The 26,098-nt window shown below is 34.4% G+C and overlaps 1 protein-coding gene, 3 non-coding genes and 1 pseudogene across 4 annotated transcripts in view; 1 reads left to right on the top strand and 4 right to left on the bottom strand.

Annotated features, from left to right (window-relative positions):
- Positions 1-26,098, top strand: part of LOC125196046 — a 163,900-nt gene that overhangs the window by 9,282 nt on the left and 128,520 nt on the right. The gene's annotated exons all lie outside the window — the stretch shown is intronic.
- Positions 5,007-5,098, bottom strand: LOC125202884. Its single transcript, XR_007173220.1, has one exon. It is a non-coding gene; the product is annotated as a small nucleolar RNA R41 (small nucleolar RNA).
- LOC125202888 lies at positions 5,514-5,593 on the bottom strand. Its single transcript, XR_007173224.1, has one exon. It is a non-coding gene; the product is annotated as a small nucleolar RNA R16 (small nucleolar RNA).
- LOC125202886 lies at positions 5,622-5,706 on the bottom strand. Its single transcript, XR_007173222.1, has one exon. It is a non-coding gene; the product is annotated as a small nucleolar RNA R16 (small nucleolar RNA).
- Positions 12,066-12,717, bottom strand: LOC125204165 (annotated as a pseudogene).

Raw genomic sequence — 26,098 nt, 5'->3', positions numbered from 1 at the left:
CCTCCACTATACTAATCAGTAGAAGTGGGTTGAGGAAACTTGTTTGAAATCAGGTCCCGGTTGTCGTACCAACGACTCAGCTGGGTCAGGAATCTCTTTCTGATCAGTTGGATACACTCCCAATTACATACGTTGGCCGAGAGAAAACCTGCACGCTTTCAGTCGTGCAACGCAGGACGCAATTATACAATGCTGAGAAAGAGGAAGACAACCGAAGAGACTGAGATAGAAGAGGAATGTGAAAGACAATTTGCAGAAGCTCGAAGTTGGTCAGAAAATGAGGGTGGATCAGGGAAAAATTCTGATAAAGACAAAATAAAGTAAAAAAGAGAATGCTATAGTTAAGACTGTTCTCTACATTATTCTGAATCTTACTTTTCTTTCTCTCCACTTTAATTATTTATTATTCCGTATTATTTTTTCAAAACGAGTGCTAAAAAGAAATGACTCAAGTAACGTGGGACAAGGGGAGTATATTTTACTAAATATATCCAAAATGGAGGCATTACGTAATTTTAGTTGTTATTTTATTTTTGTTCATCTATTTAATATGTCTCATGCAGTATAGTCCACGGGATGTCAACAAACTATATAACCAATGTCAACAGAGTATATTCCAATGTCAACAAACTATATAACCAATGTCAAATGAGTTCGATTCCAAATCGCGTTTGCATGCACGATGCGAATTTCAAGTTATTCTCAATTGTTTTTTTTATATCCCGGAGGTTTTAGTTGTTATTCTGACACCGAAGGTTTTAGCCCGTGCGAAATTCTGACACCGAAGGTTTCACATGCACCGTGTGAATTTTGTAATTTTAGTTGTTATTCTGACACCGAAGGTTTTAGCCCGATTTCTATGTTCGGGTTGCATCAAAATATTAGTCTTAGTTGTTTTTTTATATCTGCTTTTGGGTCAACTTCTCATATTAAAGATAAGTTAAGATAAATTTTGCTAAAGTTATGTAATTTTATTTTATAGATGGTGTGGCCAATAAGCACAAATACAATTTCTTTTGTAAACTAATGATTTGCAAACCAAGCAAATTCTAAAACATAGACAATCAAAATAAACTTATAAAATAAAGCAAGTTGCGATACAAATCCGTTGATTATGAAATTACATCAAGGACTAGTCGAATTCAATTAATTATAAATTGACATGTTATATATGATATGCAATTTGGAAAGAAGAACCAAGCATTAAAATAAACTTATAAAATAAAGCAAGTTGCGTTCGGATTGCATCAAGATTTTAGCCCGAAGGTTTTAGCTCGATTTCTACGTTCGGATTGCATCAAATTTTTATTTTAGAGATGGCGTGACCAATAAGCACAAATACAATTTCTTTTGTAAACTAATGATTTGCAAAGCAAGTAAATTCTAAAACATAGACAATCAAAATAGACTTATAAAATAAAGCAAGTTGCGATACAAATCCATTGATTATGAAAAAGGACTAGTCGAATTCAATTAATTATAAATTGACATGTTATATATGATATGCAATTTGGAAAGAAGAACCAAGTATTAAAATAAATGTAACCAAGCAAGATGATAAAGAAATATGTAACTTCTTCTTCAAATACAAGTAATCTCTCGAACAAATTTCCTTAATCACGAAGCGAGATGAAGCAAAGCCGTATTAAACCAAATTAATGGCTAGTCGATTTGTATTGATAGGGTGTAAAAGAACATTAGTAGGAAGCAATACAATATATATTGACATGCAATATGTGATCAATCATTTTGGTTGGAACAATATTAACGAATTGGGAATACATGTCCCTGATAAGCAATTTAAAACTAGGAATCAAGTAAAAATAAACATCTAACCAAACACGCTAATATTCTACATCCCAAGTCAAATAAGAAAGCAAAAAACTAATGTAATAATCAATCTATCACAATGATATGCAACTGCGGAATCCGTGGTAGAGACGGAGCTACGGTGGGGCATGGGGGGCCCTTGGGCCCCTCAGCATTTGAGTTTTCTCAATAAGAGCATCTCCAATGCCGGCTAGCCGATTCGCGTCACTAGCCGGTCGGCTAGCCGAACCATTGCAGCAGGCCAGCCCGAAATCGGCGAAAAAGAGGCGTGGGCTAGCCGATCACGTGGCGCTGGCCGCCATTGTGGCGTGACGATTGGCCAGCGAGATCCCCGTTCGGCTAGCGGCAAACTATAACGGATTCAAGGCATACTAACATTTTTTAATGTATTTTTTTAATAAATTAGTGAGGAGTAGAGTGGCGCGGTGGCTCGTGTGTGGAAGCGCGGATTTTTTTTTATTATGTAATTTTTTTTAATTTTTAGTTAATGTACTTTTTTTGATTTAAATAAAATTATCGAATTTTCCCGTATATGTCTCGTAAATTTAATTCCGTAATTTAATCGTAATTTTAATTCCGTAAATGTAGTATTTTTTGAATTATTTTTATTGCGGCTGGCCTATGGCTGGCCTAAATCTGATGTGGCAGGTGGATTTTTAGTGCTGCTGACGTAGCAGGGAGAGAGAGTGGCTGACCTATGGCTGACCTATTTTCATTGGAGATGCTCTAATATATATATTCAGAAACATTATTCATAAAATTTTATAGCGCAGTTGGCAAGCATTCTCGGCTACGGACTGTAGTTTTCGGGAGTTGCTGGGTTCGAATCTAGGGGAGAAACTTTTAAATATGCCAACGTTACTAATTCATTTCTTGTCTACAAAATTACTCATATTTTTTACCCAATGTTATATTCTAATTCATGACTTTTAAAGATTAAAGTTTGAAAGGATGTTATTTGTTCAATTACTTGTAAAAATACTACGTCATACATTATTGTATTTTAAGCTAATTTTTGTATTAGTAATATAATTAATAGTTTAATCAAAATTTTCTAATATGTATGCTTAGATTAAATTTGCTTGATATACGTTTATTTTTAAGATCTTCTATTTCTAAATGATGAAAAAAAGGCAAAACATAAAATGGTCTTCCTGCAACTAATTACAGTAACAAAATCATCGAGAGATACGTACAACTATTAACAGTGGCAGAGCTAAAAAATTTCTTCTTCTTGGGCCCCATCGCATAATTTCTGGCTCTGCCACTGTTCAGTGGACAGCAATAAAAACAAAGTATAGAAGATTTGGTTCCACATTTCCGTGTGTCAAAACCAGCTTCATGAGCATAAGCGTCGTAGAAAGCAATTTCGCCGTCCAAGCTGTTGAATTTCTTGCCAATGAATGGTTTTACTTTGTCAGAGTAGTCGGGCACACAAGTGATTGCGTATGATATAGAATAAGCTATTTCTATAAAAGAGGAAAGCAATACAAGGTACTAAATCAAGCAAACATGCAATTCAAAATCAGTGTTAAATAAAAACACAAGAAGCACTTCCATGCAAGCACAGAAGCAATACAATATTTAAAGCGATGGAATTGGTCGTCAATTATTAATTTGAGAAAGCAACTTGAGATATTTTAACAACTAACATATGCAATTTCAGCCCAATACGTAAGCAACAGAACATATTTAACCAAGCAATCTGACTTACGAATTTTGTATGGTGTAATAGAACTAGAACAGCTCATTTACGAATTCAACTAGGAAGATACAAATATGAACTCCCTGAGATTTAATCACAAATTCAAAAATTTCATATACGAATTCAACTAGGAAGATACAAATTCGGTAGTTCACATTTCAAATTCGTGAAATTGATTTCACATATCAAAATTTACAACTACACGATTACATAATGGTGAATCACATATCGAAAACCAACAAACTGTAAATACACAATACACGATTAGAATTGCTTCTTACCGTCTACAAAATCAGTGAAATGGATGTCATCGGGAACATCATTCTCCCTGGATTGACTATTGATTGTATATTGAAGGAAGAATTATAGAACACAATGAAAAATAGCATTGGAGATTAAAAGATTTGCAGAGACTAAAAAATAGCGATGGCAGTTTTTTGCTAAAGATTTGATAGATTAATGGCGAAAATAGAAGAAATATAGAAGGAGGAAAGACTGTGATTTGCGTTTAGAGAGAAACTGCTGGAATTAAGATTCCCAGTTATAGCCTTTTGCATTTTTTAAATTATTTTTTTAATAAAATCAAGCCTGCCAAGTGGCATGTTAAAAATGCATCTCAACCAAAATCTAACGGTTGTAGATGGCAGTACAATGTCATCCAAAATAATGTTGTCAAGAGATTAAATTCGTTGATCTTTCGAAATGAGGGATTAATTTCGCTGACCTTTCGAAATATGGGTCCAAGGCATGCGTACTTTTCGAAATAAGGTATTTTTTATTTTTTATGCATTTTCTCTTCTTTTTAGTAATTATTTCGTTCCTAACATTTATTAATTAACCAAATTACCCTCTATAAATTTTTAACACAATTTATAAAAAAATCAGTTTTTCTCCAAACCTTCTTCCGCCGTCCTCCGGTCTCAGCCCCAACGTCTTCATTTTCATCCATCAAGCTCGTATATGTGCTCAAACCAGTCAGTAGAGTGAACGGAAGTATTGTGGATTCAGAGATGGAGGCTATAGAGTCGTTTTGCAGTGGGAGGAGATCGAAACGACGTAGTTCTAAAGTTCTTACGGTGGTGGCGGATTAGGAGGGTTGTGATAGAGTATTAGGAGAAGAGAGTGATGTTAATGGACGTCAAAATCATCGAGTGGAGCAGTGGAAACCTGCTTTGGAATCTATTCACGAGGGAATTTAACTCTAATCAATTTAATTGGAGCTTTCTCCCTCTAAGGTTTTGGATTATCTTTTTTAAATCCTTCACCTGTGCTAAGTAATAATAATGAGCTAAACCGAATTTGGGGTGTGATTCAATCTGTAATCTACCAAGCTCAGATAATTGTAGTCTGGCTTTTAAGCTCGTCATTCAAAAGTCCGATCGGCATTCCTGAACTCGATGGAATAATAACAAACAAATTGAATTGAATAACGTCAAAATAGAGATTAAAAAAGAAAAGAAAATGAAGAGTGGAAAAAGCTCAGAAGGATACATTGGATTGTTTAATCAGAGGGAAAATACTTCTCTCATAAAATAGGTAGTTTTTCAGCATCACAGCCATTCCACGATTAAAACAAAGGAGTAGTAAGTAGATTTCAAATGCTAAAATCATAAATAGAGAGTTTGTTCTGCTCAGAACTCGGATAAACAATCACAAACATTTGTTTCATTTGTCCAGACATAAATTGGATTATTCCTCACAGCAGCACCTATCAAATTCTACAAAACTAAAATTAAAATAATGTATCCAATCAAAACAATGTAAAGAATTACTATAAATCAAAAATAAAACGGTGCATCAATTTAATTTCAGAGATATTTCCAGAAAGAGGAATTTAGAGGACATTCAAACGGCATCAGGTTCTGTCCGCCCGTCCGCTTTCTCTCATCATCGAACACTGTAATTAAATACTTTAACATCAAAAAATTTCGATATCTAAACAATGATTAACAACTAATCAAAACAAAATGCAAAAAATGAAGGCATCAGGTAATAAGCGTTGTTGTAGTCTACATCAAATTCAGCGTAGAATAAACTAATTTCACATCAATTGCCTTTTTCACTAAATAAAACACAGAATATAAGGAATGGCATCGGATAATAAGCGGAGTATTAATTCAACACAGAGATTCAGAGTGTAGGATAAGATTTATAAATCTTCATCTGCCATTTGAAAAATCAGTGATAAAAGGCATTAGTTGGAAACAAAATTGATAAAGAAATTAGGAAGATCGTTTGACACAAAGAAAATAGAAAGATGAGCTGAGAGATGAAGTTGAATGATGAAGGCGGCACCGGAGTCCACTTAAATACTCCCTCTGTCCCGGAGTATTAGACTCACTTCTTTTGGGCACATGATTTAAGGAATTAATATTTAAATAGTTAAAGTGGAGAGAGTAAAGTATGAGAGAGGGAAAAAGTAGGGAAGAGAAGAGAGAAAAAAGTAGGTGGAAAATAAAATAAGATAGATGCTTTTTGCTAAAAAAGAAAATGAGTCTAATATGTTGGGACATCCCAAAAAGGAAAGTTGGTCTAATACCTTGGGACGGAGGGAGTATAAAAATTCAGAAGCTAGGGCTTTTATTCGTACCGAGATTAGCCGCTCTCACAGTCACACAGCGAATAATATTTTCAGATTTTGTTATAATAACTATATAAGTATATATGGAAAGTTTTGAGATAATAAAAAAAATATCATTATGTATTTTTAAATAAAAGTAAAAAAAATGAAAAGATTCTATTTATTTTTATACTCTTTCGGTCTACCAATAAATATTTCATTTCACTTTTACTCTAATTGGTTAATGGACTTTACATTCCACATTTATTGACGGAGGGACAGAAACGAAAAAATAGAATATTTAATGACGGACGGAGAGAGTAATAATTAAAGAAAGTGGAACTGAAAAATAATAAGAATGTTATTATAGGTTTTTTTTTAATAAAGTTAGAAGTGAAACGAGGAATTTCTGAAAAAGAAATAATAATAACATGAATGTTATTATAACAATATAAAAATATATATTATTAGAATCCAATATCTTCTTCGAATTTTTGGAGACAACAAAGTTTTTTTTATGAATAAACTCCAATATATTTAATTTTTTTAATTTAGTATTTTTAATATCTTATTCAAATTTTTGGAGACAACAAAGTTTTCTTATTAGCAGTATTAGTTTATGGTTGTATAATAGTGGTTTAATTTCATAATTTTCATATCATCAACTTGTACCTATAAAAGGCATTAGGTGAAGATGGATATCACATCACAATTCAAAGCATTAGTTTTCTCTCTCATTTGTATAATCGTATTATGGTATTTCTTTGATTTCTTCCGATTGTATGATTGTTATCTCTGAAAGCATTTTTTTATTATTTATTTAATCTAATTAATTTCTAATTTCAATGTATTCACTTTTTGACTTTTCATTTTCTAGTAATCACCATTGGCTAGTCACATGCCTCCACATTCTAGCTTCACTGCTCATCCGGCACAACGCCTCCATAACCGGCAGGCCAAATAGGAAACTTTGGAGAGGTAGTTGTCGACGATGAAGAAGAGGGGTTTTGGGTAGAAAGGGACGATGATGTGACAAGAAGGTTGAGCGAAAAAAACGGCGGGGATGGTTTTGCATTATTGGATGCGTTGTTGAATTATTTTAGACTTTGGGCATTGTAATTCTGACTATTTATAATGTAAAATTGATACAATCATAGAAGCCGAGCCCAGGAGGTCGTTTCCGCAGGAAGCTGAGACGAGAAAGGGACGAGAATGGTGCTCTAGAAGACTCCAGAAACGACCTCCAAGCAGGGGCGGAGGGAGGGTGGGGCCATGGGGGGCCATGGTCCCCCCACCAATTCTTAAAAAAGCCTAAGGGTATTTTAGTAATTTCACATTAATTATAATTTATAATATATACATTATTAAATATAGGTTTCAGCAAAATTTATATGAATTGTTTCCTCTCAGCAAAATATATATGAATCATTCCCTTTAATTTAGCTTTCTCCTTTTGCCGTTTTATAAGTGTAATCTGAATTCTCCTTTTGCCGTTCTATAAGTTTGTAATCTGAAATCTGGTTATCTAGAACTAGGTATATTTCAAAACTTAAATATAATTCAATTGATTTTTCTACATATGTTTTTCTTTGTTTGGCGGCAATAATTATGTAAATTGAGGCCTAAATAATCATATTTCAAGCTCTAAATCGGTACACATAAAATTCAAAGGGGGAGAAAGAAGATAAGCTTATGTAATTCAATGGCTATAGCGGTTCTGTCGTTGGAAATCTTTAACCCCAATTCTTTATTTGATGTGTATGTGTTAATAGTTTTATACTATTTTTATTAATTATTGTTCCTAACTGCAACTTTTTAGATTTGAGCAGATTGTATATTTTGGTTACTTTTTATTGTTTTAGTTGTGAAGTATATAATATGAACTTTATCCTTTTTGTGTATAATTTATATTTTGCTATTCTTAGTATAGAAAATATCAAATATTTTTCAATGGTTTATTTATTAGTTAAGTTGTCATTGATCTTACCTGTTGCCACTGCATAAGTAGAAAGAGCCTTTTCAGCAATGAAGATCATAAAGACTTCTCTATGTAATAGCATGGGCGACCAACTATTGAATGATTGTTTAGTTCCTTACATCGAAAAAGATGTGTTTGTTAAAGTTAGTTACTAATGAAACTAATTTGTGGCGATTTCAGAAGATGAAGAATAGAAGACAAATGTTATGATGTGATTACATTTAACTTTTATATTTTGAACCTTATAATTTAATGTATGTATTTTTTTTGAAGTTTAATTTTGGACCCCCCATGATAAAATTTCTGGCTCCGCCACTGCCTCCAAGGGTGCCACTCAGTCCGGGTGGCTCAACTCTATATCCACTCAGTTCGGGTCAAGTGGAGGACGAGACGTGCATGAGTCTAAGGGAGTCACCGCGGCCCAAGTAGCAAGTCGACAGCAACACGGTTGGAGTCCAGGCATTGTAAGCAGGTCGGGTAGCTTCTCGGATTTTTTTGGCTATTTTTCCAAATTCATGTTATTTCATTTTCTTATTTTAGGGCTAATAAATAGACCCCATAATCGTTTTCTTTCGCTTAGACTTTGATTAATTAAAATTGTACCTTTATGAGTTTTTCTCCTTGAGAGAATTTATCCAACTCCTACTTTGTAGGTTGCTTATTTCATTTCATAGATTTGATGAAGTATAGGTATGCATCCATGACTTGTGTATCCATAAAGTAGTGGCATAGAGTGATCTAACATGGTGATTGGTGAAAGTTGCCTGTGTTTTTCCTCCATTGTTTTAGTAGAGGTCTTGAGGTCCCAAGCTTTATACTCCTCACATACATTTCTTCATCTTCTAATTCTTGCATGCAATCCTCTGGGATCTAGTTTTTTTTTTTCCCTTTTATTTGTGAATATTTAGAGATCAAAGACGATTTGAGCATGTCTTGGGATTATTAAATGAATCTAATTCATATAAATCATTATGATTTGATTAATATCTAGAGCTTAAGTGCCTAATAAGTGTTTAATCATTTGTCTCGGAATTTTTATTTTAACCTTGTGTTTTATTTTTTTTGGTCTATATTTGATTGTTGATCAGATTATTGGACTTAAATTTAACATGAATGAACCCTGATATGTGAGCTAATTGCCTGCATATATTCAGCCAAAAAATATTCTCTCGCATCATATATATCCCTTCTAAAAGAACTTTTTCTAAAAAAATGAAATATGATACCTTTTGTAAGATAAACTAAAAAGGAAAATACGACGTCTACTTTGAAAGAATGAAGTATTATATAAACAAAATATAATGGAGTATTATATAAACAAAACGTTTTACTTTTCAGGTTGTCCCATTTAAAATAAAATACTTTCTAAAATAGAAACAACAATGAGCTAAACCATGGATATATTGGGGCCTAGAAGTGATGTGAATCAAATTGTAGTCCTTTATTGCATTATTTTAACGCACTTTTTAAGGTGAAAAATGGACTCATTTTGATATATTGTAGGACAAAAGACCAAACTATAAGAGAGAGCGGAGAATGAAAACATGGTCCGAATCTGAACAGCAAACAGCCATTTAATATCAATTTCAAATGCTTCTACAAGTCCACCATTGCAGTCACCTTCAAAATAGCTTCGCGTGGATACCTCGCACGCCTCAATCGAAGTCCGGATGAAGAAGATAAGGCTGTTTTACGAAGACTGCGCATGCGGTGCAAAACACGCGACTGAGCAATTGGTACTGGGCCTGTTTTTTGAGCCCTAACTATTTAAATAGCTAGGGCACGACTTCCGATGCATCTTTTGGAGGTTGGAGGCATTTTTAGAGAGAGAGAAAGATGATGGGGTTATGGTGCCCCTTGCACAGCGGAAAACTTGTACAAAACAAATAAATCAGATACGAATTTATTTGACCGATTATGCGATTAATCAATTCACATGTTAAACAGATAATTGCATGCTAGAACGCAAATAATTCATGCTTATAAAATATAAATCCTAAACATGATTTCTACGGTTTAGAGTTACCGATGTTGATTCTCCAAAGAATCGACGATTGCGCGCCTTCTCCACAATGATCTCAAATACTAGACCACAGATCTTCTCTCTGGTTCTCGAACTGTATCTCGATATCAGGGTGGGTTGATCTCATCAAAATACTAAGACTCGAATAAAGAGGACAGAAAATTCTCACGGGGAGAGCTGAAAATTTCGAATCCTTCTGTAGAGAGAGGAGATCGAAAATTTCAAATAAAAATTAAATTGTGTGTCTGTCTCTCTTTTATTCTCCTATTTATATTAAGTTCCTTTTGGGTCCAGACAGGGATCTATGGAAGATTTTGGATATGGGCTCACCCAATTTACTTTTTACTAATTAAATTGAACCCACAATTTAATACAAGCTTTAATTGGAATATTACGAGCAGCCACTACAGAAGTAATATTGAACTCTTCCCATCCAAATCCGAAATTACAAGTAATCTGGGTTTCCGTTGTTTATATTATTTATTTCTCGCGCTTAATATATAAATGTCCATTAATTAATTAATATCTGCTGTGGACTTGATTAATTAATATCTTATTAATTTCAAGAGTGGACTTAGCAAGAAACACTTATTTATTATTCATAGAGTAATAAAACTCCAACTTGCCAGTTTTCCGAATAATAAAACCTTGTTCGAGCTCCTCTTGAGGACATTATCAAACGAGACTCACCTCGCACGCGATTCAACATAATAGCAATCCTAGCACCGCTAGATATTAATCACCACTACCCAATATATCAGGATTATTGGGTTGCGAAAAACCCGCACAATTTGATAAGTCAAAGTAGTGCAAAATCAATACCGTATGCTCAATGCTAACATATGTAGATTAAGAATAGTATTTTATCAAGACCTAGTCTTTCAGTAGATAGCATAAAGACACATCTTGTTGTTAGATCTGTTCAGTGCTATACCACACCAATGTCATCTTATTTCAGTAAGGCTTAGAAATATGCGGACTGGCATTGCAACCTTTCACGATAGGTAGCCAAAGCCTATCTAGGTTGTGAAATTCTTCTCTTTTTTTTTGCAAATTATTGCATAGATCTGACCGTGTTACCTTAAAGTGGACATCGTCCACAACTGCTCTACTAAGCAAAAGACTTAGGCTTTGTTTACTTCTTATGCAATTAAATGTTTGTAAAACATCTTATAAATGCACAAGCAAACAATGTAATAATAATAGTGATTCTATTCATGCGGAACTGCTCGAATAATACTGAATCGGGTTAAAAGTGGATTGTAGAGTTTTATGTATACAAGCAAGATTATATTCGCACGAAACTGCTCGAAACTTGCTTTTCAGTATACCAAACCTAACAAAAGAAGCTTGGAGTCCATTTTTTGGAGGAGGAGGAGGAGGAGGAGGAGGAAGAAGAAGAAGAAGAAGAAGAAGAAGAAGAAGAAGAAGAAGAAGAAGAAGAAGAAGAAGAAGAAGAAGAAGAAGAAGAAGAAGAAGAAGCTTGAGGCTAATTCTTCCCTAATCTTGCCCATATGGTAGCATTTACTTGTTTTCTTGTATTGTTGCCTACTATCAGTGGCTAGATTTTTGGGATTACTCCTAGTTAGTTAGGGAAGCTTGTAAATATGAATCAATGATTGTGTTTTGATTGATTTTCATGTTTTGGTTCTTATCTATGTCTTTATTTTCAATCCGTGTTGGGTTTTTCTGGGAAACTTATCTGGTAATGGCCTCAACTTTAATGTCTTTTTAACTTGGAGTAGGGAGCTAACATAGATAAGGAACCCTAGGCTAAAACTGATCAGGGGATAGTCCGGGGATCTTGTGTGTTGAACGTTCTTATAAGCTAATCCTGAGCATGCTATGCGACTGTAGGAGTTAGGGGTTGGTGAGTAATAACACCTAATTCTGTCTCAAAGCAAAATGAGTGTCTTGTTTACTTTCCCATACAAAAGATATAGCACGAAGATGCTGACCTTGCGATTTCTCATTTGCGATATTGTTGAACGATAAGTCCACCAAAAGAATGACCTAACAAGACTGGTGGTAACCTAATTTGGTTGTGAATGAAGTGAGCCACGTCGGCAGCATGGGTCTACTGCAGATAAAGAGTTAGAAGCCGTTAACAAGTCCTTGTTTCCGTTGAGTTAAGCTTTGATGAGTATACCTGGAGTGAACCTGCTACTGCACCATCAGGTGCATCACTTTCTCCCTGTTCAGAATCAAATTCCCAATTCTAGTTAATCTTAATTCACTTAAAAATAGAAAATTTTACCAATTTTGCACAAGCTTCTTTTAGGTCAAATAAAATTCCCCTAAAAATGATTGAATACCTGAGCGAGCAAGCTAAGAGCGTAGCAATCAAATCCATTTCGAGAAAAGAAGGGCAGCCAGTGTTCAGCCCAGCACCACACCGCATGAAAACTTCCGTGCACGAATACTAGCGGCGGCTGCTTCTGATCGATTTTCGGAAGGCCTTTTTGGAAGATGATCTCGATGTTGGAACCGGAAGGGAGCTTGTGAAATTGGCTAGACTATCCTTTCTTTAGTTCGTAAGGTACCCGCATTTTGTATTTGTAATTGTTGCTCATTCCAAAGTGAGAATTGCTTGTGAGAACTGCGAGGCCAATGACCGCCATTGTTGATAAAAGGAGAAGATGTCGTACAGCGCTCAGTGATGAACTCAAGTACTGTATAAGAATAAGATTGTGGGTAACGGGGAATGCATATTTTACCTTTTTATCTTGTAAATTAGTCTTCTTGATTTCAAACAAACTAGGGTTAGAGCATCCACAATGGTAAATAGGTCAGTCATAGGCTAGCCACATCATCGGAACTATTAAAAAAATGACTAAATTTACGGAATTAAACACAACATACGAAATTAAATTTTCGATGAGCATCCACAATGGTAAATAGGTCAGTCATAGGCTAGCCACATCATCAGAACTATTAAAAAGATGACTAAATTTACGGAATTAAACACAAAATACGGAATTAAATTTACGACACATATATGGAAAAATTCATTAATTTTATTTAAATAAAAAAAAGTACATTAACTAAAAAATAAAAAAAATTACATAATAAAAAAATTTCGGGCTTCCACACACGACCCGCCCCACTCTACTCCTCGTCGCCGTCGCCGTCGCCGTCGTCCTCGCCGCCACCCGGGACCCCGACATCTGAGTCCGCGTCTGATCCCCCCAACTATGCCGCGGCGGTATCCAAATCGACCCGCATGCTCTCGAGCATTGAGTGAAGAGACCTCTTCTCCACGGGTCATTTGCCTCCCTCCATTCAGCTAAGATCTTGTGCATCTGTTTACGCGTTTGTTGACGCGCGTAGAAGCCAAGCTCGGCTGTCGACTTGCCAGGGGGGGATGCCGACTGGACCTCCTGGACCCCTGGGCGACTCCCCTCGCTGCCCGTTGCGCCCTCCTCTGACCAATCGGGCGAGTGCGGCGAGCGAAGGATGGAGGGGATGGGAACTCCTGAACACCCTCGGGGAGGTCGTGGGAACCGCCACTGCTGCCGCTGTAATCACCGGCATAGTTCAGCCGCTGCTTCTTCGGCCAGCCAGCATCGACACCCGCCCGGAACTTCTCGGAATCCATCAGCATTAGATAGCAGTTCTAGTAGATGAATTCCTTATACAGCCCCGGCACGGGGAAGGCTTTCTCCGCTATCCTCCTGCAATCCTCGTCAGTCTGGCCACTGGTCTTCATGCGGAGGGCATTGGTGTACAAGCCCGCAAATCGGGAGACCACAACCCTGATTCGCTCCCATCTCTTCTGGCACTCCTCCCCGGTGTATGCCTTCCCATGCGGGCAATTCCTCTTGTAGGCTGCTGCAATTTTAGCCCACATGTTGACGATCCTCTGATTGTTCGAAACGAGGGGATCATCGCAAACAGAGATCCAAGCCTTTAACAGCGCGACGTTCATCAGCCGTCCACTTCCTCCGTACACTGTCGTCATCAACCGGCTGCGACGACTTGCCTACCACCTTTTTGTCACGACCGCCCTTCTAGGGTATAATAAATGCAGCGATCGCGACCAATGCGGACTTAAATGCAACAAGAACATAGGATAGGGTTTCAAAAAGGGTTTGACCAAAGTAATTAATGAACAATTAATACAATAAGGCAACGGCTTGACAATGAAATCCAATGAAGAATAGATACCACAATTTATGCTCAAAACGATAAGGGTTTAATATAATCCAAAATGTATCATGTCTCGATATTCTAAACAAAATGGAATAAGTTCAATTCAAACAAACGATAAGAAGTTCATGTTTCAGCAGTAGCAACCAAGAGAAAAGTGAAGTCATGTATGAAGACACAGCTCCACTCGATGTTTCAAAATGATCATATTATTATTCAATTTATTTGCTCAATACCGCCAACCGCTCGTCGCCGCTCAACCTGCACATAGGGAAAACACATGCAGTGCTGAGTATTTTAAACATACTCAGTGGACTCATGCCAAAACATTTTAATACATATGCCATCCTTACCACATGAACTCGAGTTTGCAACTATAAAAGAATATCATCGAGTATCACAAAATAATTTCAGAGAATGGCCAGTCAAATAATTTATCCCATTTTCTCAACAATTCCATAGTGCTACGAAAGTGTGGCCACACTATTCGCCCACGAGACCGGCCGACTAGCAAGGACGGCTCCCGATCCCAACTGTGTACACTAGCCTGATAGGGTTTGCGGTCCTATTCAGACCCAAATTCGTTTATATAGCCCTATAGCCTAATGGAGCGGACTCACAAACTAGGCATCAGGCACACAACATAATCAAAACAATCACATGCATGGCATAACATTTTAATCCACCCTTATAACACCATAATCAATATTTTGGTAATAAAAGAGTTTAGTAAATAAAGCCCACCTCGACTCCTTAGATCACAAGTACGCTCTTCCTCTTGCTATCACACCGAGAGCGCGAGTTATCAACTTTAAATTATGTGTTTCACGAGTAAGTTTCAATCATCTACTCAAAATCATGCATGTTCCCAACGTTTCCCTTTTTCCCATCAATTCGTTTTATATTATCATTCAAAAATCAAGACATGCTCATCATATCAATTTTATTCGCACCACAACTCCAGATCTATCATCAAAACATGTTACACATGAGTGTTCTTCAACACATCTCACACGCACACACACACGAACACACACACTCATACCGATGCACACACACACGCACACCACTCCATATTCATCAATTGTTTCCCCTTTTCACTCAATCTATATGCATGAGGGTTCAAGAACACCGATTAATCGGTTAGATGAGAAAAGATTGATATAAAAATACCTTTTCTTGATAGAACGAACGGTAGAACAAAGTAATAGCCTTGATTCTTCAACAATTTTTGAGTTTCAACTTCAATTCTTTGTAAAGAATGAAGAGATCTTGAATAAAATAGAAAACAAGTTGAAGAAGAGTGGAGGAGAGAAAATGGCGTGAAAGAGGGAGAGAGGGAGGCGTGTAGTGTGGCTAGGGTTAGGGTTTTTCTCTCTTATTTATAGAGTTCAAGAATATAATCTCACAATAAAATAAATAAAGATATAGAAAGATATGGGGGAGGAGAGTGGCGTTAATTCTGGTGAGAAATAAGGGGGTTTCTAATTTTATATGCTATTTAATTAGCATATGATTTAATTTGGTATTTCACGGAATAGAATAAAATATCACGGAGCAGAATAAGAATAATAATCTTCCTAAATAATTAGGAAAGTGGCGTGAATTATGTTTCCTCCACAAGGAATCAATTTCAAATCTTAATTAAAATAGGATATGGCAAGATCTCCTTAGATATGGTAAGATATGCTAAAATATTTGAATTTATTCATGGGAGAAAATAAATAAGGGATCAATTAATATAATAAAATAATTCCTTCTCCCATAAATAGGAGATTTTCGAAAATCTCCTTGGAATAAACATGGGTATCGATTTTTCTCATGGAGAAATAAGAAATAATTGGACTTTGGATTTAATTTGGATAATTATCTCAAGGAATAATTAAATCCAAGAAAATAGGATTCCTCTCCAATAAATCATGGGGGTCGAAAATTCCAAATAAATGTGTATGATAGTTATGAAAATCCTATTTAATCTCACTCATCCCTTAAGAATTAATTCGTCACAATATATTTCACCCCGCATCAATTATTCACATGATCATATCACAATTTCAGCCATTTCCACTTTCACCTCATATTCTCAACACATTGACCTTTCAACGGCCACGTCATATATTCCACATCTTTGACTATTCAACAGTCACGTCATATATTCAACATATTTGACTATTCAATCAATCTCAACTCCAAATCGCAATTAAGTCACAAAGAAAACATGCAATTAAATCACTTATCAATTAATCCACATACTCCATAGCATTAAAAGCATTTAATGCAAAAATCTTATGTCTCGAAAATTAGGGTTTGAAAAAGTGGGGCGTTACATTTTTTTGCCCTTCTTCTTCTTCGGGTGCCCCGACCCTGCCCCCGCCCCTGATCGACTCCCACTGTATCCCTGGGAGTGGCATCGTATCGATCGACTTGTTCCAACAACTCCTCTAAGGAGAAAGTCTAATCTCCAGTGAATTGAGTCTCCACTGGGGTCGATGTGTGGGAAGACGCAGTCAAAAAATCAAGAGTGGGGCGATAGACATTGTCCCCCCCCCCCCCCCCCGGTAGTCCCCTGCATCACGGGCTGCACCCCCGCCTGCCACCCCGGCATCATCTACATCCCGGCTCCCCAACCGGGCATCATCTGCATACCGGGTTGCATGCCCGGTACCCCCTGCCCGCCGCCCTGCGGCATCATCTGCTGCCAAGGGTACATGCTGTAGTACCCGCCGCCCATCGGCCCCCATCTCACTCCCGCGGGTACCGTGGGGGTTTGAGTCCCGCTCGTCGCTGGAGTAGACTTGTTGTTGTTGCCCATTCCGCGTTGTTGCTCTTGTACATAAATTAAGAGAGAGAGAAAACTCGTTAAAACAAGTGGTGTGAATGAAAATGACGTGAAAATCACGTATAGTGTTTTGAAAATTTAATTAAAAAAAAAAGTGTTGGCCGATCGCTCGCCGATTGCAATGGTTCGGTGAGCGGACCGGCCAGTGCCGAGAATCGGCTAACCGGTCGCTCGCCGACTATTGTGGATGCTCTTATCACCCGTGCTATGCACGCGACATAATATTTTCAAATAATGAAGTTAAATTTTAAGATTCAAATAATGAAGACAAATTATAAAAGTAGATTAAAAACATAAGATTTTCAAATAATGAAGATAAATTCTAAAGTAAGTAGATTAAAAAAGAGAGATGTAAAGAGAATATAATGATATTTATAGATAAAGAATGTGTGTTAATTACAATAAAGTATTCTGAACACTATAAACAACTAAAAATATTATAAACAATAACAAAAGAGAAATACACTTCTCTCAACTCACTCTAAATGACATATTGCAAATCCGGACTCTAAATGAAACATTGCAAATTCGACAAACAACTTTATACAATTTCATTTATGATATGAGCGGAGTAAAATAAAATAAAACAAATGACAAAGAGGGAGATGTACAACTAAAGATCAAATAGTATGTGTTAGTTAGAATAAGATATACAAATATAGGAAAATGTGCGACTAAGGACCAAAAGGGAAAAAAAGCATATAATTTGAATAAATAAATAGTTCAACAAAACATAGATATTCATAAACAGGAACAAAAACTTAGAAATATTAGTACGAGCAAAATAAATAATTATTAGTACAACCGAAATATATAAAATATAATTCAAATGTTAATTTTTTTAAATTAAAGCAAAATAGAAATATATTTTACAAAAATAAAATAATTAATATAAGAATTTAATTTTAATTATATTAGAATTAGAATATCCAAAAGGCTCGAAAAAAAGGCCAAATAAAAGTTAACATGCCTGCCCAAAAAATTTAAAAACACACAACAACCCAAATAAATAATCCTCATGGGCCAAACATTATACACATAAATGGCCCAAAACATTAGTCCATTTAAACAATTAAAATAATTAGACTTTGTAGCTGCTTAAATTAATGAGAGTTTACAACTAATGAAATTAATCGTACTTTGGATTTCTAATTAAGCTTGATTATAACAACATATAAATACAGATTTTCACCATTTCATCTCTTCTTAGCGGCGCCACACACAAACCCTAATAATTCGACTACTCCGCGATCTTCAGCTCCGGCGACTGAAATGTCGCTGTCAACAGGCGCAAACCGCGACATCTCACCACAACGGACTGAATCGCATGTCTCCTTCCCCAAACCACGCCGTCTCACCATAAACCCTAAAACTTCCACCCTACTCCGTACGACAGAAGCACCGACTTCGCCGGCACAAAACCTAGCCAACGTTCACTTATCCACACCGCTTGCGCAAACCTTAGTCGACGAAGGCTTATCCACGACCAACAGAAGCTATTCGATTCAATCGACGACGGAATAGAATCGCAACCCACCCTACTGTTGCATCCTCTTTTCGGTATCAGAGTAATAACCACAAGACGAACTCCAATCGATCACCACCTCCATGATTTGATGCAACTTAATCCAAAATCAAATGTGCAAAGGAAGGAACTGATAAGAAATGTATTGATAATGGTTGGAACATAACAACTACAAAAGGAATTGAAATGCTAGAACAAAGATTGTAAGTACAGCGACTGGTAATTTCAAATCGGTCCAAAAATGAAGAAAAGACACGTGAATTACTGACGTATCTACACGAAAAGTTAAGTTTTCTTCACAAATTTGTCGTTCTCTTTTCTAAGTAATTGCATGCCTAAATGTGGTTCATTTGCAGTTTAAGACATCTCCTGAGTATTTTTCATCTATTTATTGCAAGCCGTAAAATATTGTTCACAAAATTATTGTTTTATGCTTTGTTAGTCATTTGTGTAAATGTTGGTCAATAAATAAAGACTTTATATATCCTTAAAGTGAGTTCTATTAAATTCTTACTCTTCCAATGGTAAGGATATGATCATATGACAACAACTGAAATGTTGCACAACACCTGGTTTCGTTGCAACCTTCTCCATTATTTGAAACTAACTACTTCAATCACATGGTTCTCTTTATTATAGAGATTGGCAAGCACCTCTAATTGAAGAGAAGAAGAAGAAGAAGAAGAAGAAGAATTAAAATGCAAAGAATATGTAGAAGCAAGTAAAAAAAACTATCCTGCTGCCGCTGCTGGCTAGAATCAGGTAATGGTTGCTACTTCCCTGAGTCCCCAGCAATCCTGGCCTGGCTTTTTTTACATTGATGGCCACAAACATTTCTTGATGGAAAGCAGATTGGTGTTTTTTTGTTTTCATTTGAGCTGTTAGTGTGCAAATAGTGCTTCTATGGAAGTGGTATTTATAATGAACCGAAACTTCCTTGGTAAGTCAATTTGGTCATTGGTTTTCTAAATTTTTAAAATGAATCTTGGTCATCGGTTTTCTAAAGTTTTAAAATGAATCTGAACCATTTCAGAGCCTTTATGTGTAGTAGCCTCTGTACTTTTGTCATGATTATGCTTTATTAATTTTTTTTATCCTTTATTGATTAGCTTCTTTTTCTTATTTTTTTTTGTTCTTTATCCATCTCCAATACTTCATTCATAAGAAATTTTGTTTTGATATGACAATATTTTAAACTTTTAAAAATATTTCATGTGTGCATTGCAGGAGGAAATATATATATTTTTGGAAATATGACAATCTCATATTTAATTTTTTCTACAGAATTTAGACAATCCCGATATTAATAAAGCTTTTGGCATTTGGGTGGAATATTCAATGCTTGTTTCAGGCATTTGACAGCTTTGGAGAAAAGGTACTCCCTTCCCTCCGTCCAATTGAAGATGACCCACTTTCCTTTTTAGTTTGTCCCAACTAAGATGACCCATTACTTAAAATGTAAACACCTTTATCTCTACTTTATTCTCTCTCTCTTACTTTACTCTTTTCTCTCAACACACAAAATAAAGTTGCATAAAATCCCGTGCCGCCCAAGAAAGGGGTCATCCTCCTTGGGACGGAGGGAGTACTTCATTAAGCTTGAGCATTGTTGAATGCTATGTGGCCACATTATGGCCGGCCATAAATTGGTTTAATAGAAAAAAACCGATTAGTTTATAAGTTCCGGTTAGGGCAGGTAATTCGGTCGGTTCGGTTAGAACCGAACCGACAACCCGGTTAACCGAGCACAAAAGTAACCGAGATTGAAGCACCGAAACCGAAACCGAATTGGCCTCGGTTCGGTTCGGTTCCTAACCGAATAGGGTCGGTTCGGTTCCGTTTAACCGAACCGGAACCGAATTATTAAAAAAATATATATATGCAGTTCATAGGTATCAATCTGCATACGAAAAATTTCCATCCTAGCCACCACCATTTGCGCTGCATTGAGTTTTTGGTATTTAAATTTGTAGAAAAAATTATGTAGGTGCTTTGTATTAGAAATTTAAAAAATAAAAACAACCTATTTAGAATATACTTAATAAAAATAAATATTAAATGTGTACTTCGGTTCTAATCGGTTCCAATCGGTTCTAACCGATTGGAACCGAACCGAACCGATAACCGAAAGACACCTTTCTTTTGGAACCGAACCGACTCGGTTATCGGTTAACCGAGAAATGTGATAAACGGTTCGGTCATCGGTTAACCGACTAACCGATGACCGAACTACCTGCCCTAGTTCCGGTTCAACTCAAATTATTCTTCCTCTTATGCCCCTAGGCTGGATAAAATACACTTTAAATTTATATTCCAATTTTTATCCTGCCAGCTTGCTAAAAAGGGGCGCTTCATTTACCATTTTCAAATTTCCTCGCCCCTCCCACTGTATTTCTTCCCTCTTTCTTATTTTCATTTTCAAATTCTCTCTGATCCCTTAGCTTCCATCCTCCCCCCCCCCAAAATCCCTTCCCTCTCAAATTTTCTTTAGCTTCCATCCTCCCCCCCCCCCAAAATCCCTTCCCTCTCAAATCTTCTTTCACTTTATTTGTTTTCTAGTTATAAAACATTTAAATAAATTTTATATAAGTTTATGTAAAATTGTCAATTGTTACATTTATTTTAAGTTTCTGTATTGTTGGATAAGAAGTAGAAATGTGTATTGGTTGTGCATAATATGTGTGTGAATAAATGCCTAAATGAGCTCATATTTGTTTTTCTTTTTTGGGTTCGTTCTTCCTTGTGCCTAGCTTATTCTGTTTTATCCCGTGGATTTAAAGCTGCAGCAATATATGCTTTAGAACAAACAGCCAAAAAATCATCGAACTTTTGGTCATAAAATTTAAAGAAAAACTGATGCTCAAGCTTATAATTTAATACTACTAACTTAATTCATAAATCCCAATTAACATTATTTTAAATCAGCACATTTATAAATTGAATCAATTATCTCCAATTGATCAATTTGATATAAGATTCAAATAAAATTCCCAAATTAAATATACGATCAAAGATCAATTGAAATGAGTGCATCAAATTAATCTAATACTATTTGATTAAGTTATTAAATCTAAAATTTTGTTCAGTTAATCTTAATATTCATTGATACAACTGGATATAAGATAGTTTGAATCTATGATGAAACCCAATGTTCATATGAATTTAATGTTTAACTTGTTCAGTTCAATAACTTAAATCTAATACTACTAAACATAATTGTTTAATTAAATATATATTTAATTAAATTGTGCAACTAAATAAAATACTTAATTAAATAATTCAACTGAATGGAAGATTAAAGTATCTTCAATTGTTCTGATCAAACTTAAATTTTCGACTGAATCTAAATTCAATTAATTATTGAATTTTCCTCGTCCAGGAATTGAATATAATATTCGTCTGGGTGTTGAATTGAGTATATAAAATAAAGTTTAGACAGCATACAACCAATTAAATAAGGATTTGATCGTTGTTAATTTTAATATAAGAATTAAATAGATCAATTATTAAATTATTTTTTTCAAACGATTTAATCAGTCAAAACATAATATTGATATTAGTTGTGGGTTAGATAGCATTAAGGTGTGATTGAGTTCTATCACTACACAATAGATAGAGTAACCATTTAATTATTCTTATCCAACTATTTAATTTATAAAAATTTATAATAAGATTTAAGTTTGATTGCATTATAATTTAAAGGTGGTTCAGTTTTAATATATCATTATAGATAGATTAATTATTGAATTTTTCTTGTTCATGAATTGAATCTAATATTTGACTGGGCTGAATTGAGTACTCACTCCGTCCTAAGGAGGATGATCTATTTTTTGAATGACATGAGATTTTATGTCATTATATTTTGTATGTTACGTGGATAAAATAAAGTAGAGGTAAAGTTATTTTTATTTTTAGAATTGAGTCATTTTGGGTTGAACAAACCAAAAAAAAATGGAACATCTTCGCTGAAACGAAAGGATTATAAGATAAAATAAAAGTTTAAACAAGCCTAAAATCAATTAAATAAAATTTTAAGTTATAATTTTAAAAACATATAGATTAACCATTGAATTATTCTTATCTACCTAGTTGGTAAAATTTTATAAGGAGATTTAAATTTGATTAAATAAAAATTTAAAGGTGGTTCAATTCAAATATCAAAAAATAGATAGATTAAATTATTGAATTTTTTCTCATCTAAAAATTGATTAATCTAATATTTGATTAGGTTATTTAATTGAGTGTAAGGTAAAATGTAAGATAAAATGAAAGTTAAAACAAGCCTAAAATCAATTCATTTGTTCAATTTAATCTAAAATTATTTTATGAATTAAAAAAAATCAATTTAATCTAATATAGTAATATTACTAATAATAAAAATTCCAAACTTAATTCATAATTTTCAATCGAATCAAATACCCATTAGAATACTCAAATTTTAAATCGAGACAAAGTTCATCAATACAATCTTTCAAGATTGATTTCACACCAATTCCTTCTATTAGTCTATAGGTGAATTTACAGTAAAAAAATATTAATTCACATATCAAATATTTGGAGTATTATGCTATAGCAAGTACAATTATGAATACAAGTACTATATTTTATTCTAAGACTACTCAACTAAACTGAAAATAATTTTTTTTTATATTCTATTTTTGAGCTTATCATTCATTATTTATTCTAAGAATACTCATTCCGAGTTAAGAACATTATTTTTTATATTCTATTTATTGTTTACATTTTCATTATGAATTATATTCTTTTTTGGGGTTTATTCATAATTTTTTTATTAATCCATAATTTTTATTTTTTTTTGTCAAACTGATTGTACCATAATTAAGCTTTATTAGGGCGTGTGCATGTACATGAGAGAATATAGATCACATTTTCATGGATTAAATTTCACTAATAAGTGGTACTAAATACGCCTTTATACTTATATTAATGTATGGGCATTTAATAAGAAAATCAATTAATTATAGTATGCTTTGATTCAAATTCCAACTTGAGGCTATTAAATACTCCCTCCGTTCCATAGTAATAGAGACATTTTTCCATTTCCGTCTGTTACATAGTAATAGAGTCATTTCCCTTTTTAGTAAAAGTCAACACATTTTTCCACACCTACTTTACTCTCTCTTACTTTTTTCTATCTTCATCTCTCTACTTTTTCATTTTCCACTTTATTCTCTCTTTACTTAACTCACCTAACACAATTTTTCTTAATTTTCGTGCCGAAAAGTTTTGCCTCCATTACTATGGAACGGAGGGAGTACTTATTTTTAATTCAAAATTTGAAACACATGACTTCTCTCTCGTCAGCGAGAATCGAGATAAAGGGATTAAGGGAATTAAAAATACTAAAATAAGATCAAGGATATATATGTAATTTTCATTTATCCACTAACTCTAACTAATATTTTATTTAATAACTAACACTTAAATTTACTAATTTAGCCTTGTATGGCTGCCCATAATGTGGCCATTTAGCATCACTCTTTCCAAAATACTTTTTTCGATTATTTCATCTTAACAACTAAATCATTGGCAGAAATTCAAGGTTCCAAAATCAAGGATGACAAATTCAAGGTTCATTATTTTCCAGAAGAAGGTATTAAAATTGTGTCTTTCGCAATACAAGTCACATTTAATACGTGTTTTAACTATGCATATTTTGATGTTTCAATTAAATAATCCATCACTAGCATTGGAAACATGAGAAATTCTTGTTTCTAATGCAAAACACGCCCATACCCATCCTTATTACTTTTTGGCAGCATTCATCTGTACAGGATTCTTGTTTCTAGTGCAGCACACTTGAATTACTTTCAATACTACTCCCTCTGTCCCGGCTAAAATGACACATTGCTTAGCCGGTACAGGATTTTAGGAATTATTGGTTAAAGTATTTAATTGGGAAGAGAGAAGGTGGGTGTAAGTATTAAAGTAGAGAGAGATAAAGAAAGATGAATATTTTAATAGGAGTGAGAAAAAGTGGTTGAGTGTTTCAATTGGAGAGAGAAAGTTACTAAAAAAGGAAATGTGTCATCTTAGTTGGGACAAACTAAAAAGGAAAACGTGTCAATCTTAAACGGAACAGAGGGATTAATAATTAGATATAATCTGTACAGCTGAACCATGTTTTAATGTTAATAATATTACAGATGAATCATGTTTTAATGCTAATTATATTATGTTTCTTAATAATTATATTAGTTCCCTATAAATCTGACTAAATACTGCAAGATTTAGTCGTACTTATCTTTTTTTTCGATTTGGTAAATTTCTATTGTAATAATTCCAGAATTATTTCAAAATGATAGCACTAACCAAATTAAATTTATTTCAGGTACAAATAAATTATAGACAAAAAAATTCGGAAGCTGCATTGGAAATTGGAATTATGGAAGACCTCTTTGTAACCAGTCACATGCGCACCCACCATTCACATTCCAATTGGCAATTGTAGATTGTTGTATCTATTCTGATCATTATTACTGTCTGGCTAAGATGACACATATATTAGTCTGCACGGGATTTTAGGAGTTATTAGTTAAAGTATTTAATTGGAGAGAGAAAAATGGGTATAAGTATTAAAATAGAGAGAGAAAGAAAGATGAATATTTTAATAGGAGTGAGAAAAAATGGTTGGGTGTATTAATTGGAGGGAGAAGGTTTCCAAAAAAGGAAATGTGTCATCTTAGTTGGACAAACTAAAAAGGAAAACGTGTCATCTTAAGCGGTACGGAGGGAATATATTATAAACAATGTTATTAAAAAATAGAAATAAGTAAATACACAGTCAGCAACTGTTTTCCCGCCTAAACAGTGTATCAATGGCATTTCTGTGAATATCAACACTACTGCCACTTTAGATATTGATAGATTACTATTACTTAATTTGTCACCGTTTAACCATGCACGAGTTTAAGAAATACTGAAAAAGTCAGTAGAATATAAATCATATTTTAATATGACAAATTTTTAAGGACAAATAAAAATGGAAATATTGACAATTTTCAGGGATTGAGGGAGTAACTGTTTTATTTACTCCAACCCGTCCGTCATTAATTATCACATTTTTACTTGATCGTCGTACTTTAACTTGAAATGGATTTTAAGAAATACTATAATAGAAACTAGAAAAGTTAAGTGGATGTGTGTCATACTTTTTTCTTTTCATCCTAACTAAATTTGGTCATATTCCTTTTTGAGATGTCTTAACTAAATTGAAGTTGAGTCATATTCCTTTTTTTAGGTGTCTTAACTAAGTTAAGCCAGTTTATTTTTTAACTTATACATCTTCTGATCATTTTTACTTTATTCAATCATCTATTTACCAGTACTACATCATATCTTTCATATTTCATTATTTTTTATCTTATTTTATTTCGTTGTATCTATCCAACACAATTTATTAATCTTAATGCTTAAAATTTTTGCCTCAATTTAGTTTGGACGAAGATAGTATTAGTTTTATACTCCC

This window comes from Salvia hispanica, chromosome 1 (assembly GCF_023119035.1).
Source record: "Salvia hispanica cultivar TCC Black 2014 chromosome 1, UniMelb_Shisp_WGS_1.0, whole genome shotgun sequence".
In the NCBI taxonomy this organism is placed as follows: Eukaryota; Viridiplantae; Streptophyta; class Magnoliopsida; order Lamiales; family Lamiaceae; genus Salvia; species Salvia hispanica.
This window is presented reverse-complemented; position numbering and strand designations above follow the sequence as displayed.